This window comes from Hemitrygon akajei, chromosome 17 (assembly GCF_048418815.1).
Source record: "Hemitrygon akajei chromosome 17, sHemAka1.3, whole genome shotgun sequence".
Lineage (NCBI taxonomy): Eukaryota > Metazoa > Chordata > Chondrichthyes > Myliobatiformes > Dasyatidae > Hemitrygon > Hemitrygon akajei.
In genome coordinates, this window is record NC_133140.1 from 84608295 (window position 1) to 84629482 (window position 21188).

At 44.1% G+C, this 21188-nt stretch overlaps 1 pseudogene; it reads right to left on the reverse strand.

Annotated features, from left to right (window-relative positions):
• LOC140740490 (cadherin-5-like) overlaps positions 1-18440 on the reverse strand; it is a 52927-nt pseudogene extending 34487 nt beyond the window's left edge.
• Positions 18441-21188: the final 2748 nt, after the last annotated feature.

A 21188-nucleotide genomic window follows, 5' to 3' on the forward strand; every position in this document is an offset into this window, starting at 1 on the left:
CACAGCCTCAGGATAGATGGATTTCCTTTCATAAAAGAGGTGCAGAGAAATTTCTTCAGTCAGATGGTGGTGAATTTGTGGAATTTGTTGCCACATGCAGCTGTGGAGGCCGGGTCATTGGGTGTATTTGAGGCAGAGATTGATAGGTTTTTGATTGGACATGGCATCAAAGGTTACGGGGAGAAGGCTGGCAACTGGGACTGAGGAGGATATAGAAAAAAAAGGATCAGCCATGATGGGCCAGATGGCCTGATTCTGCTCCTATGTCTTATGGTCTAATATCCTTAAAGCAGAGAACTTAGATTGGATATCAAAAGTGGAACATGAAAAATCTGTTGACGTGAAATGTCCTTTTGAACACAAAACACAGAACAGTACAGGTTCATCAGCCCAGAATGTTGTGATGGCCTTTTAATCTATTCCAAGATCAATCTAACATTTCTCTCTCACATAACCCTCCATTTTTTATTTATCCATATGCCTAGCTAAGACTTTCTTAAATATCCTTAATATTGATTTTTCATCTTATGTTCTCGATATTTATTGCTTATTTATTGATATTATTGCTTCTTCTTTTTGTATTTGCACAATTTGTTGTTTTCTGCACTCTGGTTGAAAGTCCTTTGTGACAAAGTTTACAGATGATACAAAGATAGGTGGAGGGGTGGTGCTGAAGAAGCAATGTCATTGAAGCAGGACTTGGAAGAATGGAAATTGGAAGAATGGGCAAAAATTGTCAGATGGAATACAGTGTTGGGAAATGTATGAGAATACATTTTGGTAAAAGGAACAATAGTATGGACTATTATCTAACTGGGGAGAAAATTCAAACATCAGGAGTCCTTGTGCAAGACTCCCAGGTGACCTTTAAGAACAGAGGTAAAGAGGAATTTTCTTAGCTAGAGGGTGGTGAATCTGTGAAATGCTCTACCATAGACTGTGGTGGAGCCCAAGTCTGTGGGTATACTTAAAGCAGAAGTTGATTGGTCAGGGCATCAAAGGATGTGGTGAGAAGGCAGGTGTATGGGGTTGAGTGGGATCCAGGATCGGCCATGACGGAAAGGTGGAGCAGACTCGCTGGGCTGAATGGCCTAATTCTGCTCCTGTGTCTTATGGCCCCAGTTTGTTGGCCACTCATTGATTCTGTTATAGTTACTATTCTGTAGGTTTGCTGAGCATGCCCACAGGAAAATGAATGTCAGGGTTGTAGCTGCTGATATATATGTACTTCTATAATACATTTACTTTGTACTTAGTGTCTGCCTCTAGCACTAGCCCGGGAGTCCATTCTCTGCACTCACCACTCTCTGTGGAAAAAAAACACCTACCTCTGATATTCCAATCACCTTAAAAGAATGTCAACTGTTATTAGCCATTGCCACCGTGGGACAAAGGCATTGGTTTCTACTCTATGTAGCTTATCATCTTGTATACCTCTATCGAATTGCCTCTCATCATCCTTTGCTTTAAAAGACCTAGCTCACTTAACCTTAAGGCAGGCTCTCCAATGTTTGAGGTGTGGTATGACCAGATTTTTATAGAGCTGCAATATTACCTTGTGGCTCATGAACTTAGTCCCCTGATGAATCAGGACCAACACACCAAGTCTTCTTAACAACCCTATCAACTTGCACGGCAAATTTGAGAGATCTATGAACTTGGACCCCAAGATCCCTCATACCTCCACACTGCTAAGAATTCTCAGTCTGAAATACTTCCTGACTTGTTGGTTGCTTCCAGCATTTTCTGCTTTTATCTTTCCTCATTGATTTTGGAATGCTGGGGTATTAATTGGGCTTTGACAGCCTGAGTTCTATGGTATTTCTCAGCTGTGGATACAAATTATTTCAGCAGTGGAACTAAAGTTAAGGTCTGCCGTGCATGAGGAGATGCTGCATGCTATGTCCCTGACTTTGGTCACCAGTAGTCAGAAATAGATCTTACTTTTCTCGAAGTAGGGTGCGTTGTCATTGATGTCGGTCAGAGAGATTTACACAGTTGCTGAAGAACTCTTTCCTCCTATTTCAAATTCCATGTCCTTGGCCTGTACTACCAGCTGATAATTTTTCTTCGTTTCTCTGTCCAGTTCTGAGTTGTGTACATATATGATTCCTAGGTTTAAAAAAAAAGAATAAATTAATTAAGAGCATCCTTTTATGATTCTGAATGTGGGATTCTTCACAGGCAAAACTTTCTGCAAAGGAGGGCCATCTTTATGTAAAAACTTCAGAAAGTTCTCAAGAAGTTTCAACATTCTCACCAGTTGGCAGGGCCACTGTCTCCCACCAGCAGAGACCCAGGTTCAGCCCCGGCCTCTGTTTGTGTGGAGTTGGCACAAGTTGGCCAAGAAGCCTGACACCAGCCCAGGCAACGCAGCCTGTTTAATTGGCGCCCCATTCAATACGCATCCCTCCCTCATCACCAGTGTATATTATTGATAAACTACTGCAGTCACTCACCCACTATCTCCCCAAACCAGCAACCTTTCACCAAGAAGGACAAAGTCAGCGTGTGCATGGAACACACGTTCACTCCAAGTTAAACAGCATCCTACCTTGGGAAGGTATCATTCACTGCTGGCATCGTTATCGATATTAACTGAAATAACTGTGCCTAGAATGCATGCTCACAAACGGCACAGACATACTTCATTTACTCGTGCACAAGGAGCACAGCATGGTCCCTGTCATCCACACTGTTCAGAAGCCAGGACAGAAGATGCCGGAGGAGGTGTAGTGCGACGTCCATGCTGGGTTGGGGGGGGGCTGGCCTCTTTTGTTGCTGTTGCCCTCCATTATTCGATTGGTGAAATGATAAGCTGGATTGCATGCGTGCGTGCTCCATGGTATGGTTAATTGCTATCTTATACGTGTTATGTGTGCTTTGTGCTGTGTGCGTCTGGTACTGTGTTTTGCACCTTGGCCGCGGAGGAACGCTGTTTCGTTTCGCTGTATTCATTGGTATTCATGTATTTGTTGTTCCACTGCACCAGGCAGCAACCTTGCCATTTCTTTAGCATTTGTCTGCTCTTTTATGCGGCCAGGTTGCTAGTTCGACGCTCAGCACAGATGGAAAGCATGCAAGGAGACAGCCAGATCAGTCACCTCAAACTCTGGTGTGGAACCCACAACACCACCAGCTAGTTCATGTATGGTTCAATGATAATTAAACTGGAATTTGAATTTGAACTTGAAAACTGCTATTTCTATACAGAATTAGCTTATCAGTTATGGATTTTGACCATTTGGCAAATTATGTATGCTTGAATTCTTTACTTGCAAGATCAATCGCCATTCACAGTAGAAATGTAAAAAGTCGATAGAAACTACAAGCTGACAACCAGTGACGTTTTGGAGTTGGTAAAGCAATTGTCCCTGAGTTGTTGGGTGCATTTCACATCCTTCCATTCTTACTTGGATGTTGTCTTTAACCCTTGCCTTACCACAACTTCCACACTGGGTCTAAATCCAGGACTCTACTGCCCAATAACACCAGGGGAGCACCTCCACTTCAAAGTTCAAAGTACCTTTAATCTCAAAGTATTTATACTGTATACAACCGAGAGATTCATCTCCTTACAGGCAGCCACAAAACAATGAAACCCAAGGAAACCATTAAAAAAATATACCATCAAACACCCAAAGGGCAGAAAAAAACAAATTGTGCAAACTGAAATTCATGAAAGCAAGTCCACATTTGCGAAGCCAGATATCACTGCAGCAAATCCAGTAGCCTGTTAGTTGCAGGTGACAGCTTCAGTTCAGCATGGAGGTGAGTAAACCTTGTGGAGCAGCAAGCTGAACTGGCCTCCAGTCGCAATCTTTTCAATCTGGCCCAAAGAACGCAGCTCACCATCTTCTCAAGGGTACCCAGCATAGACAATAAATGCTGGCCTTGCCAGCAATATCTACCTTCTGTGAATGAAGTAACTGATGCCTCACTAACCAACTAACATGTAGCAATGTCTTGCAGACTGCAGTGTGATAATTATCCTGGCTATTTAGCTACTGATTGTATAAAAACTTGGCCATGGGCACAGAGGAAAGCACAACAGGCAACAAGGTCAGCTTTAGGCAGGGAGAGTGAAAGCTCGGAGCAGCTGGTTGTGGCTGGCTGGCTCGAGGAATGAACAAGAACTGTGGATGAGAACTGCATTTAAATAGGCTGCAGGTGTGTTCACCCTATCTATGTCCCAATGATTGTTACACCAGATTAAATCACCCCTCATTCTGCTGTGGTCTAAGGAATAAAGTCTCAGCATACTCTACCTCTCTCCATAACTCATCTCCTTATTGTGCCTATAACATCAAATATAGAACTTAGACCATTACAGCACAGTACAGGTTCTTTGGCCCCAAGGCAATGGCTGTTAACCTACTCTAAAGACCAATTTAACTCTTCCCTCTCACATAGCCCTCCATTTTTCTATCGTTCAGATGCCTATCTACAAGTTACATCTATCTAATGTATCAGAATCAGGTTTAATATCATCATCATTTGTTGTTTTGTGGCATCAGTACTTTAAAATATATAGTAATAAAAACTATAAATTACAATAAGAATATATAAAAAAAATAAAGTAAATAAGTAGTGGAAAAAGAGATGGAAAATACTGAGGAAGTGTTTGTCTCTACCACTCTGTGTAAAAAAACTTATCTCTGACATCCCCTTGATACGTTCCTCCAATCACCTCAAAATTATACCCCCTCATATTGGCCATTTCCACTCTGGGAGAAAAGTCTGTCCATCCCCTTGATCTTATCATCTTATACACCTCTATCAAGTCACCGCTCATGCTGCTTTGCTCCAAAGAGGAAAGCCCTCATTCAGCAAACCTACCCTCATTTAAGAATGCTCTCTAGTCCAGACAACATGCTGCACCTTCCCTCGTTCACCTGGAGCAGTGCTAGCTGAAGGTCGTTTGTGTACCTGTGACCTATGCCTGCTCATTGCCCCTCAGTATCAGTGTAAGTACAGATTGTACACCGAGGTACTGTATCAGTCACAGCTAAGAAGACACGTGGGTGTCATGGTAGCATAGTGGTTTATGCAACACTATTACAGCTTGGTGTGTGGCAGTTCAGAGTTCAATTCCGGCATCCTTCATAAGAAATTTTGTACGTTCTCCCTGTGACTGCGTGGGTTTCTTCACACAGTCCAAAGATTTACCAGTTACTGGGTTAACTGGTCAATGAAAATTGTCCTGTGATTAAACTAGTTTTAAATTGGTGGGTTGTTGGGCAGTGCAGAGAGGTTTAAATGGCTGGGAAATAATGTCAAAATTGGTATTGTCTAGTCTGTTTTAGATAGTCCCTTATTCACTGTATTGAATCAGACATGTCCTCTAATCCAGGCAGTACCCTGGTAAATCTCCTCTGCATCCCCTCGAAATGCAGCAGCTTATGATCCCTGCCTTATAACATGACAACCAGAACTGAACACAATATTGCCAGTGTGGAAACATCCTCGTAAATCTCCTCTGCACCTTTTCCAAATCAATGGCATCTTTCCTATAGCACGGTGACCAAAGCTGTGCACAATACTTCAAGATACATCTATTACCGAAGTATGTATGCAGTGTACATCTCTGAAATTCGTCTTCGCCACACAGCTACAAAATAAAAAAAATTCAAAGAAACACATCGACATTCCCAAGTGCAAAAAGCAAATCATGCTGACAGCACCAAGAACAGCAAAACCCCAAAACCCCATCCCCATCCTCCCCATGGAATGTGTGGGTTTCCTCCGGGTGCTCCAGTTTCCTCCCACAGTCCAAAGCACCAGTTATTAGGTTAATTGGTCATTGTAAATTCTCCCATGATTATGCTTGGGTTAAATCAGGGGTTGCAGGACAGCGTGGCTTGAAAGCCCCGGGGGCCTAGTCTGCACTGTATCTCTAAATCAATAGTTCCAGTTCATTTCTTGCTCATCAGACAGAAATGCTCTGATCAGATCATGTGTACTACTTACCAGTGTGTGCATCCATGATGAAATCTTTCTGCTTGCTCAGAATTTTGTACGTTACTTTGGCATTTTTGTAAACTGTTGGATCATCTGGATCATGAGCACTGACAGTCAGAACAGAGGTTCCTGTGGTGGGCGAAGAAATCAAATCAGAACTGCCATAAGCTGATGATAGTCAGATCAGAACTGCCACATGTCAGACACCTCTGGCACAGGAAAATACTCAACGCATATATACCACACTCCCATCTTCTATCATTTCTGGTCAAAATATAAATGATTTCTGTTGAGGTTCCAGGTGTGAATATCACCAATAGCCTCTCCAGGTCCAACCATATTGATGTCATGGCAAGAGAGTTCCCCAACACCTTTACTTCCTGAGGAGGATAAAGAAGTGAGGCGTGTCTGTGTCAATACAAGACTACTGAACAATCCCCGAGTACAATAAGACACAATGCCTATAAAACGTATTCACTCTCCCCCCTCCCCCCCAGGAGGTTTTCATGTTTTATTGTTTTACAACGTTGAATCACAGTGGATTTAATTTGGCTTTTGACACTGATCAACAGAAAAGGACTTTTTCGTGTCAATGTGAAAACAGCTGATCCAAGTTAATTACAAATATAAAACACAAAATAATTGATTGCATAATTACTCACCCCTTCAAGTCAGTATTTAGTAGATGCACCTTTGGCAGCAATTACAGCCTTGAGTCTGTGTGGATAGGTCTCTATCAGTTTTGCACATCTGGACACTGCAATTTTTCCCCATTCTTCTTTACCAAACTGCTGAAGCTCTGTCAGATTGCATAGAACGTGAGTGAACAGCCACTTTCAAGTCCAGCCACAAATTCTCAATTGGATTGAGGTCTGGACTCTGACTTGGCCACTCCAGGACATTAACTTTGTTAGTTTTTAAGCCATTCCTGTGTAACTTTGGCTTTATGCTTGGGGTCATTGTCTTGCAGAAAAACAAATCTCCCAAGTCACAGTTCTCTTGCAGACTTCATCAGGTTCTCCACCAGGATTTTCCTATATTTTGCTGCATTAATTTTACCCTCTACCTTTACAAGATTTCCAGGGTCTCCTACAGTGAAGTATCCCACAGCCTGATGCAGTCACCACCATGTTTCACTGTGTGTTTTTGATGGTGTTTGGCTTACGGCAAAAACAGTGATAATCAAATAGCCAAAAAGCTCAATTTTGGTTTCTTCAGACTAAAGAACCTTCTTCCAGCTAACTTCAGGGTCTCCTCTGGCTAACTCTAGCTGAGATTTCATGTGAGCTTTTATCAACACTGGCTTTCTCTTATCCACTCTCCCATAAAGCTGTGACTGGTGAAGCACCCGGGCAGCAGTTGTATGAGCGATCTCTCCCATCTCAGCCAGTGAAGCCTGCAACTTCTCCGGCTTTGTCTTGGGTCTTCTGGTGGCCTCCCTCACTAGTCCCCTTCTTGCACGGTCGCTCGGTGTTTGAGGATGACCTGCTGAAGGGAGATTTACAGCTGTGCCATATTCTTTCCATTTCTTGGTGATTGAATTAACTGTACTCAAAGGGATATTCAGTGACTTGGAAATTTTCTTGTATCCATCTGCTGACTTGTACTTCTCAATAACATAGAAACATAGAAAAACTATTTTGTGGAGTTGCTTGGAGTGTTCTTTTGTCCTGATGGTGTAGTTTTTGCCAGGATCCTGACTCACCAGCAGCTGGACCTTCCAGGTGTAGGTGTACATTTACTACAATCAACTGAAGCATCTTGACCGCACACAGATTAATATATAGATAGGACACCTTAGCTAATCATGTGACTTCTAAAACCTATCGGCCCCACCAGTGATGATTTGGTGTGTCATATTAAGGGGAGAGGGGTAAATACTTATACAATCAATTATTTGTGTTTCATATTTGTAATTAATTTGGATCACTTTGTAGAGATCTGTTTTCACTTTGACATTAAAGACTTTTTTTTTGTTGATCAGTGTCAAAACAGCCAAATGAAGTCCAATGTGATTCAACGTTGTAAAAACAATAAAACATGAACACTTCTAAGGGGTTGAACACTTTTTATAGGCATTGTAGATTCTTGACCTCATAATCTACCCCGTTATGATCTTGCAGCTTATTTCCTGCACTTTCTCTGTAACTGTAACACTTTATTCTGCATTTTATTGTTTCACCTTGCATTACCTCAATGCACTGTGTACTGAATTGATCTGTATGAACAGTGTGCAGGATAAGCTTTTCCACGGTACTGTGGAGGTTAAAACAATTTGGCATGTCCCTGTTGACCTTTATCATTTTTTATCAAGGCACCACAGAAAACACCCTATCTGGGTGTATTAAGGGTCGGCACAGCAGCTGCTCTGCACGTGACTGCAAGAAACTGCAGAGTTGTGGACACAGCTCAGGGCATTACAGAATCCAACCTTCCCTTATGAACTCATTCCACACTTCTCAGTGCCTCAGTAAAGCAGCCAGAGGAATCAAAGGCCCCACCCACCTTGGTCATGCCCTCTTCTCCCCTCTCCCATCCGGCAGAAGATACAAAAGCCTGACAGCACCATCAATAACTCTCTCTGAGACGTAAAGGCGAGATATCGGCTTTTATTGACTGGAAGAAGGAACAAGCAGTGAGTGACCACTATACTACATCCTGGAGACAGAGAGGGTGGGCTCAGACCTCCATCACCTTTATACAGGGGTCTGTGGGAGGAGCCACAGGAGCAGTCAGCGGGGGGGGTGTGTCCAGACAGGTATGTGTAGTTCACCACAGCCTGACAGCACGTATTTCCAGCTTCAAGGACAGTTTCTATCCTACTGTAACATACAGGCCTCCAAACAGGAGCCAGGATGTGGGGTATAAATTACAAGGGGAGATAGAAAGGCATGTAAAAAAGGACAATGTTATGATAGTAATGTGGGATTTCAATGTGGGAAAATTAGGTTGGTGCTGGGTCCCAAGAGAGGGAATTTGCAGAGTGCCTATGAGATGGCTTTTCAGAGCAACTTGTGGTTGAGCCCATTAGGGGAAAGGCCATTCTGGATTGGGTGCTGGGCAATAAACTGGAATTGATCAGAGAGCTTAAGGTAAAGGGACCCTTAGGGATCTTTGATTACAATATGATAGAAATCACGCTGCAGTTTGAGAGGGAGAAGGAATTCTCAGATGCATCAGTATTACAACGGAGTAAAAGGAATTACAGAGGAATGAGAGAGGAGCTGGCCAAAATTGATTGGAAGGGGATGATGGCAGAAAGCCATGGCTGGAGTTTCTGGGGCAATTCAGAAGGCGTGGGATAGATATATCTCAAAGATGAAGGAGTATTCTAAAAGAGAGGCTGAGGCAATCATGTCTGACAAAGGAAATCAAAGACAGCATAAAAGGAATAGAGGAGACATAATAGAGTAAAACTTAGTGGGAAGTTAGATAATTGGGTATCTTTTAAAAGTTAACAGAAACAACCTGAAAAAGTTATGGTGAGAGAAAAGATGAAATATGAATGAATGCAAATTAGCCAATATAAAAGAGGATACCAACATTTTTTTCCAGATATACAGTATAAAGAGTAGAAGAGGTATGAGTGGATACCAGACCACTGGAAAATGATGCTGGAGAGATAGTAATGGGAGATAAAGAAATGGCAGATGAACTTAAGTATTTTGCATCATTCTTCACTTTGGAAGACACCAGCAGAATGCGGGAGGTTGGAGAGTGCTAGGGGCAGAAGTGAGTGTGGTTGCTATTACTAGGGAGAAGGTGAAAGGTCTGAAGGCAGATAAGTCATCTGGACTAGATGGACGACACCCCAGGTTTCTGAATGTGTTAGCTAGAGAGATTGTGGAAGCATTAGTAATGATCTTTCAAGAATCACTAGATTCTGGAATGGTCCCAGATGACTGGAAAATTGCAAATGTCACTCCACATTTAATAAGGGAGGTGGACAGAAGAAAGGAAATTATAGGCCAGTGAAGTCTGACTTCAGTGGTTGGCAAGATGTTGGAGTGCATTATGGAGGCTGAGGTTTTGGGGAGTTTGGAAGCACATGGTTAAATACGCCAAAGTCAGCATGGCTTGAGGGGAAATCCTGCCTGACAAAACTGTTGGAATTCTTTGAAGAAATAGCAAGCAAGATAGACAAAGGAGAGTCAGTGGATGTTGTTACCTTGGATTTTCAGAAGACCTTTGACAAGGTGCTGCACATCAGGCTGCTTAAGAAGATAAAAACACATGGTATTACATGGGTAGGAAGTAGATGATCGACTGGCTGGCAGGAGGCAGAATTGGAATAAAGTTGGCCTTTTCTGGTTGGCTGCCGGTGATTAGAAGTGTCCTGCAGGGGTCAATATTGGAACCACTTCTTTTCATGTTGCACGTCAATGATTGTACGTCCATAAAGTGACACTAGGTTGTGTGTGAGGCGACTGGCAGTAAATAATAAAGTAGTGGTGGAGGAGTTGATCAGCCTTACTGCTTGGGGAAAGGAACTGCTTTTGCATCTGTTGTTTCTGGCATGGATGCTTGTGGCCTCCTCCCTAATGGGAGTGGGACAAACAGTCCATGAGCAGGGTGGGTGGGATCCTTCATGATGTTACTGGCCCTTTTCTGGCACCTTTCTGTATATATGAAAGGGTTAATATACAAGGAGCATTTGATGTTCTGGGTTTGTACTCTCTAGAGTTTGGAAAATGAGGGAGAATCTCATTGAAGTCTCTCGAAAGGCCTAGATAGGGTGGATGTGGAGAGGATATTTCCTAGAGGGTGAATCTAGGGCCAGAAGGCACTGCCTCATAAGAGAGGGGCATCCATTTAGAACAAGGATGTCTTCTATTATTGAGGTGGAATTTCTTTAACTAGAGGGTAATGAATCTGTGGAATTCATTGCCCTTGTACAGCTGTGGTGGCAAAGTTATTGAGTATACTTAAAGTGGAGGTTGATAGGTTCTTGATTAGCCAGGGTGTCAAAGGGAAGAAGGCAGAAGAATGGGTTGAGCGGGATAATAAATCAGCCCTGATGGAATGGTGGAGCAGACTTGATGGGTCAATTGCCTAATTCCGCTCCTATATCTTATGGTCTTATGATCTAAGGTAGGCTCTTGACCTCACACCCTCATTTCCACTTTTCTCCTTAGCATTTACCTGGACTGTGGCTGTAGCTGTTACACTTTATTCTGCATTCTGTTATTATTTTACCTTGTTCTACCTCAATGCACTTTGTAAAGATCCGATCTGTATAAATATAATGCAAGGAAAGTTTTTCACTGTATCTTGGCACATGTAACAATAATAAAACAATTTCAATATGAACCTGTCTGAGATGATTGGTATCACTATCAGAACCAGAATCAGGTTTATTATCACTGACATCTGATGTGAAATTTGTTCTTTTGTGTTAACAGAGAAAAAATGCTATTTGTTACACAAATAAATATTTCCAATAATAGCAAGGTAGGGCTCACGGGTTCATGGGCCATTCAGAAATCTGATGGCGACAGGGCTTGAAGCTGCTAGCTTACTGACTGGGTTGAAACAATTCTGATTATTGCCGTACCTGTGGCTACAGATTTCAGCTCTAGTAGTTCTAAATGGGAACATTGATGATCCCCACAGGAATTATACAAAAATAGTCATTCCACTCCTGTGATACTTATTTTAAACTGGAGGAGAGGTGAGTGCATTGGGAAAGGAGATCCTTAGACTTCCACAGTTGTCAGCTGTTGATGGGTCCAACGCCTTCCTGGGTCTCCATAGCCCAGCCACTTCTCTGATGTTCTCTCTAGACAAGGGATTCCCAACCTGGGGTCCACAAACCCCTCAGTTATGGTAGGCATCTATGGCATAAAAAGGGTTACAAACCTCTGCTCTAGACCCTGTCCAATGCCAGCAGTTCCCCTCTTAGATAAGGGGTCAAAACTGCTCAGAATACTCCAAAAACGGTCTGAACAATAAAAGCCTCAGGAAGGAGCTGTACTCGCTTTTGAACCTATAATTTCCCTGCCCTGGGAATTGATGGAGGGGCAGGTAGATCAAGCTTCATTTGCTCTCTGACCGCTGTGGATGTGGCCAGGTCCTTACCATTGCTGGACATTTCAGCGACGGTTCCATTGAACGGATCTTTGATGAATATGGGTGCATTATCATTGACGTCCAGTACTTGAATGGTAAAGTTGTGACAGGGCCAACTGGCTGCGAAGTTTTCTTGTCAATCACAGTTCCTTGTAATTTGTAACGATCCTTCGTCTCCCGATCCAGCTCTCTATAGACAACAATATCGCCAGTGTCGGGGTCCACCTTAAATATAGTGCCGGCTCCCTCACCCTGGATTTGATATCTAGTTTGTCCTTCCTTGTGCCAAACTGACTGGATTTGGAAAATAGAATTTTAAAAAACTGAAGTTCAGTGTAAATTTATTATCAAATATTTTTATCAAAGTGCCATAGGACACTCAAAGCTGCTGCATAGGTTGACTGTGGTTAAGAAGGCATACAGTGTATTGGACTTCACCAACTGTGGGATTGAGTTTAAGAGCCGTGAGGTAATGTTTCAACTTTATAGGACCCTGGTCAGACCCCACTTGGAGTACTGTACTCAGTTCTGGTCATCTCACTATAGGAAGGATTTGGAAACTATAGAAAAGGTGCAGAGGAGATTTACAAGGATGTTGCCTGGATTGGGGAGCATGCTTTATGAGAATAGGTTGAGTGAACTTGGCCTTTTCTTCTTAGAGCGACGGAGGATGAGAGGTGACCTGATAGAGGTGTATAAGATGATGAGAGACATTGATCATGTGGATAGTCAGAGGCTTTTTCCCAAGGCTGAAATGGCCAACACGAGAGGACACAGTTTTAAGGTGCTTGGAAGTACAGTAGGTACAGAGGAGATGTCAGGGGTAAGTTTTTTACGCAGAGAGTGTTGAGTGCATGGAATGGGCTGCCAGCGATGGTGGTGGAGGCGGATACGATAGGGTCTTTTAAGAGACTCCTGGATAGGTACATGGAGCTTAGAAAAATAGAGGACTATGGGTAACCTTCGGTAATTTCTAAAGTAAGTACATGTTCGGTACAGCATTGTGGGCCAAAGGGCCTGTATTGTGCTGTAGGTTTTCTATGTTTCTACTGATACAGTATTTCACCATATACAACCCTGCAATCCATTTTCTTGTGGGCAAATACAAGGAACACAATAGAATCAGTGAGAGACCCGACAACAGGACGGATAAGCAACCAATGTGCAAAAACAACAAATTGTACAAGTACAGAAAGGGAATAAATAAATAAATATCAAAGAGCCCTTGGAAGTGATGAGGCAAGTGAAATTGAGTGAAGTTATCCCTCTGATTGAAGAACCAAATGGTTGAGGAGTAATAACTGTTCCTGAATCTGGTGGTGTAGGTCCTTCAGCTCCTGTACCTCCCTCCTGATGGCAGCAGCAAGAAGAGAGCAAGGTCTGGATGGTGGGTGTCCTTGATGATGGATGCTGCTTTCCTGTGACAACGCTCTGTGTAGATGTGCTCAATGGTGGAGAGGCTTTACCATGAGTCACATCCACTACTTTTTAAATGCAAGAGATTTTGCAAATGCTGAAAATCTAGAGCAGCACACACACACACACACACACACACACACACACACACACACACACACACACACACACACACACACACACACACACACACACACACACACACACACACACACACACACACACACACACACACACACACACACACACACACACACACACACACCTGGAGGAACTCAGCAGGACAGGCAAACCTTCTTGATCTGCTGAGATCCTCCAGCACTTTCTATGTTGCACTACATTTCGTAGACATTTCCATTTGTTGGAAACCATTGTTTTTGAATAATACTTTTACCAAGATTTGTCCTTTTTAATAGACTTATGTATTTTTCACAGTGTGTGGTGATTCATCCCCACTTACTTGCATAAAGCAGTATAGCAGCTAAACTAACGGTTTATCACCTTCCTCTATTTTCCATTGGCTAAGTATCAGCACATTACCCACATGACATAATTGTGCAACTGTTGATTGGTTTAGTTTATCGAAGGAATTTTTCTCATCTATAAGAATGTTGGATTTTTTCAGAGGCACCATCATTTTGTAGGCTTGTTTGTAGTCTAAAATAAACGATTGTACGAATTAAGACTGCACATCATTCCTGAGTTCTGGAAGAACCCTAAGGGTCAGGAAATAAACAGAGATCTAGCAAGTTCAAGGGCTTTGGTGTTTCCATACAAGGCCACAATGCAACCTGTCAATATACTCTCCAACACGGTAGAAGATGTCAACATTTTAGACGACATGCCGAACCTTCACAAACTTCTAAGAATGTAAGTGCTTTCTTTGTAATGGCACTGATGTGCTGGAACCTGGGTAGCTCATCTGAAATGAAAGACCTGGGAATTTGAAGCCGCTGACTCTCTCCACCTCTGATGAGGACTGGCTCATGGGGCTCTGACCTCCTGCTCCTGACCTCATTGAAGGTGTACTTTGTCATTGTTATCTGCAGGTCAGTGTACAAAACCAGTTGACTCCAGGCCAGTGTCAGATTTTTTCCTGACAAAAAGATCTGCATCTATGCTTGCATTGAGGAACCAATTATTGTCTGTATAAGTTCATTAATCAGAGTCCCAACTACTTGTGTCAAGTGTCTCCCAACACTGCACTCTTCCATTAGAAAATATAAATTGTTTACACAGACATGATTCCTAAACCTACTACAGCTTATAAATGACAAAGAAAGTAGTTTGTTTACTGACATTATCTCTTGTTAGGTATTTATGTGTTTTTCAATTTGCTATTTCATCTTTCCATACCATAAATAGTCTCTTGCTCTACAAATCCAACTCACTCCCTTTCTCCTACAGACAATGCCGTTTCTTTCTACAGGGGCACAATTGAGAGCATCCTGACTGGCTGCATCACTGCCTGGTATGGGAACTGTACCTCCCTCAATCGCAGGACTCTGCAGAGAGTGGTGCGGACAGCCCAACTCATCTGTAGATGTGAACTGCCCACTATTCAGGACATTTACAAAGACAGGTGCGTAAAATGGGCCCGAAGGATCACTGGGGACCTGAGTCACCCCAAACACAAACTGTTCCAGCTGCCACCATCCGGGAACCAGTACCACAGCATAAAAGCCAGGACCAACAGGCTCCGGGACAGCTTCTTCCACCAGACAATCAGACTGATTAATTCACATTGCTACAATTCGATTTCTATGCTATATGGCTGTCCTGTTGTACATACTATTTATTACAAATTACTATAAATTGCACTTTGCACATTTAGATGGAGATGTAATGTAAAGATTTTTATTCCTCATGTTGATGTAAGTAATAAAGTCAATTCAATTCAATTCAAAAATTGCATGCAAAACAGCTGTTACACTGCAAAAGCGGTGACCTCCTCTGTTCCATCCACCAAAAGCGGAATTTCCTGGTGAGTGTCTCCGCTCCATTGCCAATAGTGGATTTTCTCAGTGCCCAACTATTTTAATTCCTATCCCCATTCCTGTTCAGGGCCTCCTCTTGTGCCACCTTCAGGGTGGAGCAGGAACACCTTATATTCCGTCTGGGTAGCCTGCAACCGGATGACATGAATATAGATTCCTCCGGTAATCTTTCCCTTCTATGTCCCTCTTCTTCTATTCCCTACTCTGACCTCTTACCTCTTCTCTTCACCTGCCTATCACCTCCCCTTGGTACCCTCCTTCTTCCCCATCTCCCATGGTCCACTCTCCTCTCCTATCAGATTCCTTCTTCGCAACCCTTTACCTTTCCCACCCACCTGGCTTCACCCGTCACCTTCTAGCTATCCTCCTTCCCTTACCCCTAACCTTTTTATTCTGGCATCTTCTCCCCAGTCCTGATACAGGGTCTCGGCCCAAAATGTCGACTACTTTTTAACTTTCATACATGCTGCCTGACCTGTTGAGTTCCTTCAGAATTTTGTGTGTGTTTTTCCACTGCCCCTCAATACAAATGAGAATCATAAACTGATTTACCCATTTACCAACTTACTCTTGACTGAACAGGAGCAGCGGGATGGGGTTGAGTAGACTCACCTTTCCAATCTGTGTGGGCTCTTTAACGCCCTCCCAGCAGTGCATTTTGTTCCAAATCCAGTCGGATGGAGACTTGCTGTTATTACTGCTCAGTCCGAAGCCTTTCCCTGCTGCATAGCCCACAGAGGAGATCACCAGCAGTACCGAGACACCCGCTCTGAACATGCTGATTACAAACCTGAAACAACACAGGGCAGAGGTTACTTTAAACTATACAGTGGTTGCCAGAGGTCACAATGGAACCGTGTGTTTTTCTCTCATCCGTTTTGTTGAAATGGGCATCATTGGAAAGGCCAATATGTAGATTCTTCCCTGTCCTCTCCTACTCTCCACTTTAAATAGGGATCACGCTCTATATGACTCCCTTGCCCACTCGTCCCTCCCATGGCAGCATTTAGAACATAGAACAGTAGAGCTCAGGAATAGGCCATCTGGCCCACGATGTTGTCCCCTACCAGCCAAAAACACCCAAACGCGAATCCCTCCTACCTGTCATTATCCCTCCATCTTCCTTACATCCATGTGCCTATCCAAATGTCTCTTAAAAGTTTGTAATGTCTCTACCACCATACCAGGCAGAGCATTCCAGGTATCCATGACTCGCTGAGTAAAAAATGTCACTTCCCCTTTGAGCCTACCCCCCTCACCTTCAATGCATGCCCTATGGCACTGGACATTTCAACCCTGGGAAACAGATACTCTTTGTCCACCCTGCCTATGCCTCCCATAATTTTATAAACCTCTATCAGTATCAGCATCAGTAAATAAAGTTCCCAAGCTTCTCCCAGCTCAGGTGATTAGATGATACAGTCTTACGATGGTATGTTCAGTTCTGGAATTTGAATTGAGTAGAGTTGGAGAGAGAGAGAGAGAGTTGTTTTGTCTTCCTAATGCCGATACCGTCGAATCTTCCACGTCGTCCTCCTGCTCCCGAAACTTATTAAAGTCACCGACTGTGATCACAAAAAGGAGACCGTCATCTGTGGTGAAGTTATCAACCCAGGCGAGGGTTGAACACACCGATAGCTCCCCACCGGTCACTCCTTTGTCCACACTGTGAGCAAAAACCCCACCTTTGTCGTGGGCACACAAAGCTCAACCGGTGTCAGTGTCTTCCTTGGTGTCTGGCATGTCGTGAGTCTGATTACAAAGCCAGCTGACCTTGTATATATTCCACAAGTGTGAACACCAGCCGTCCATCATATAGACAGCATTCAGTTTCCAAGGCAACTCACAGACTTTCTGTTGCTCTCTCTCCCTGAAATAGCACACACGCTGTCTGCTCCCTCTCTCTCTTTTTAAAGGAACAGTCCACTTTGGATAATCCTTCAGATCTCGTCACACCTCTGAACCTCTGATGTTTGAACCTTCTCCCCATTTGGATAATAGTCTGCACTATTGTTCCTTTTACCAAAATGCATTACCATACATTTCCAACACTTAATTCCATCTGCCACTTCATTGCCCATTCTTCCAATTTGTTCAAGTCCTGCTGCAATCACATTGCTTCCTCAGCACTACCTCCCCCTCCACTTATTTTGGTCTATTCTGTAAATTTTGTCACAAAGCCATCAATTCCATTACTTAGATCATTGACAAACAATTTGAAAAGCAGTGGCCCCAATACTGACCCCTGAGGAACATCACTAGTCACTGGCAGCCTACCTTATATGCCCTTTCCTTAGCTTTTAGACAGTCCTTAACTTCCTTTGTCAGCCACAGCTGCCTACCCCTGTCATTTGGGAACAACTTCTTCTGTGGAACATATCTGTTCTGCGTCTTGAGAATTATTCCCAGAAACTTCAGCCGTCTCTGCTCTGCTGTTATCCTCTTCCAATCCACCTGGGAAAGCTCTACTAAAGTGCATGACCACACACTTCCTGACACTGAATTCCATTGCGAATTCTTTGACCATTCTCCCAATGTCTAAGTCCCTCCATAACCCCTACAGAAATTAACCAACAAAACAGAACTGAGGGGAAGTGCAGAATCTTGAAGAACTGAAGTCACGCATGGCACACAGAACTCAGAGTTTCTCCAGACAAGGATCCACGACCACCAGGCATTTTAGATACAAAACGCAAACGATCCAAGGAACACTGTGTACCCACAAGGTTACACTGAGAAAATACAACCTATAGACTGACTGAAAAAAAAATCCCTTGTTTTTTTTTCCATTAAAGACAACCCCTGGTTGTGACAGATCTCCCCCACCCCACCCTTAATGGCCCCGTTATGGCCTCCGACCATTATGGTTTCAAAGCGTGCGAACCCTCTGGAAGGTTCGCGAGCCTCGCACCGTTTCCGAGAAGTGCCTGCGCGCTGTGATCCCCGTGGCGAGGTTAGCACTTACCCAAACGCAGTGACAGCCGCGCTCTTTTCCATGAAACAGTCTCCAAAGTTATTTAAAGTTCAGCACCTTACCGCAGATCCCAACGCTGCTCCCTGGACTGTCGCCGTGACGCTGCGGGGTCCGCCCAGATGTTCCGGGCAGAAGCTGCCCTCGGGTTTTCCACTGAATCCTTGCTCTTACTTTTAAATTTTATTTTCTTTTGCCTCTAGGTCCCAGTACGTTCTGGAAACTCAAGTTTGACTTGACAGGTGTTATAGGATATCTCTGGCCAAATTAAATGGTCATACAAGAAACAAAGTCTCGAAGAGTGCGTTTCAAAATTTTGGTTAGTCCTTTCGGCCTGACCATTCGTTTGCGGGTGAAAACCGGAGGAAAGGCTAGAAGTAGCTCCGATAAGTTTTCAAAACGCTTGCCAAACTTGGACGCAAGTTGTGGACTATTGTAATGTGAGTGTTATTAAAAGTAATACTAATCGGGAAGCTGTTGGTAACAAGAGGCGGGATCCGGGGTTGGCGGGGTCTTTACTGCCGCTCTTTTCACTCCCGGCCTGCATTGTATATAGTTCCCCCACCCAGGCCGCATGAGGTACCTGGAAGCCTCTGTGTTGTAAATATCATTTGCCGTCCCAGATAAAGATGTTCTTTTGGCCATCAAATTGTCAAGTCTTTTGTAAAGTATAAGTTACCACATGTTTTTGGTGGATGGGATCCAACCTGCCTCCCATCAGACCATCTAAGCTCAAACTCAGGACCTATACGGGGCAGCCCATACCTCATTTAGGGGTGTTATATGTGGATATTTCGGCCGGGGGCCAGAAGGCTGAAGCCAGGCTGGTGATAGCTAAGGGCAGTGGGCCCAGTCTTTTGGGCCGCGATTGGCTTTGCAAAATCCGGCTCAACTGGCATGAAATTAAGTATGCACGCACGACGGAGGACATTCTGCAGCGGTATAGTGACGTTTTCAGGGACGAGCTGGGCACGCTGAAGGGCGTGACCGTGAATCTCCATGTCAACCCTGAGGCCACACCATGTCTTTTTAAGCCCAGGTCAGTGACCTATGCCATGAAAGGCAAAGTTGAGGAGAAGCTGGAACGTTTACAGGGGCTGGACATCATTGAGCCCGTCCAGTTTTCAAGGTGGGCAGCTTCTATTGTTCCAGTTTTGAAGGCAGATAAAACGGTGAGATATGTGGGGACACAAGCTCATGGTAAATCAGGTCTCTAAGCTGGAGGAGTACCCATTGCCACGGGTGGATGACCTGTTTGCTACCCTGTCAGGGGGTAAGCTGTTCACAAAGCTGGACATGAGCCACGCCTATCAACAGCTGCTGGTCAACGAGGATTCAAAGGAGTACGTCACCATCAATACGCACAAGGAATTATTCAAATACAATCGCCTGGTGTTTGGAGTGGCGTCTAGCCCCGCCATTTTCCAAAGGATAATGGACTCTTTGCTGCAGGGGATTCCGCATGTAGAAGTGTATCTTGATGATATTTTGATCACAGAAGCCACGGAGGGGGAGCATCTGGCTAATTTAGAACAGGTGCTGAAGAGACTCTCAGATGCAGGGTTGCGGTTGAAACGCGGAAAATGTGTGTTCCTGGCTCCGAGTGTGACCTACCTAGGACACAAGATTACAGCTGAGGGGCTTTGCCCAGTGGAGGAAAAAGTGAGAGCTATCAAGGAGGCCCCAAGCCCCAAGAGTGTCACTGAACTCAGATCATTTTTGGGCATGGTGAATTATTATGGCAAGTTTCTTCCAGACCTCTCAAAGGTTTTGGCCCCACTGTATAAGCTGCTTCACAATGACACTAAGTGGCGGTGGGGTGAAGAGCAGGAGGAAGCTTTCAAGAAAGTGAAAGAACTCCTCCACTAAGCGAAGCTGCTTGTTCACTATGACCCAGACAAGGAGATCACCCTTTCATGCGACACTTCGCCCTATGGAGTCGGGGCAGTTCTCTCACACGTAATGGAGGACCGTTCAGAGAAGCCTATTGGTTTTGCTTCACGTACCCTGACGGCTGCTGAGAAGGGATATTCACAGCTAGACAAAGAAGGTCTGGCCATTGTTTTTGCAGTCAAACATTTTCATCAGTACCTCTATGGACGTGCATTCACAATTTATACGGACCATAAACCACTGATGAGCCTTTTTAGGGAGACCAGATGCATCCCACCACTAGCCTTAGCCAGGATACAGCGTTGGGCTCTCACATTGTCAGCCTACCAGTATACTACCGTGTACAGAGTGGGTGGGGATAATGCAAATGCCGATGCACTGAGTCGACTCCCTTTACCTGAGACACCTGTTACTACATATGTGCCTCCAGAGACTATGTTTTCATTGGAGAGGCTGTCCGAGACACCTGTAAAGGTGACCCAGATCAAGCAATGGACTGAGAGGGACCCAGTCCTGTCTCAAGTCAAGACTTTTCTTTCACAAGGTTGGCCCAGAGTTGTGGAAGGAGAGGAACTGAGGCCTTATGCCAAACGCAAGACCGAACTGAGTCTGCAGGATGGTTGCATTTTCTGGGGGGGCGAGGGTCATCGTGCCTCCCCCGGCTGTTCACAGATTGTGGAGGAAATTCATGAGACCCATCCAGGGGTGTCTCAAATGAAAAGCCTTGCAAGATCCTACGTCTGGTGGCCAAGAATGGATCAGGATCTGGAGAACAAGGTAAAATCATGCACGCAATGTCAGACCAATCAGAACATGCCACCACCAGCTCCTTTGCACCCATGGGAGTGGCCAGTCTACCCCTGGTCTAGGCTACATTTGGA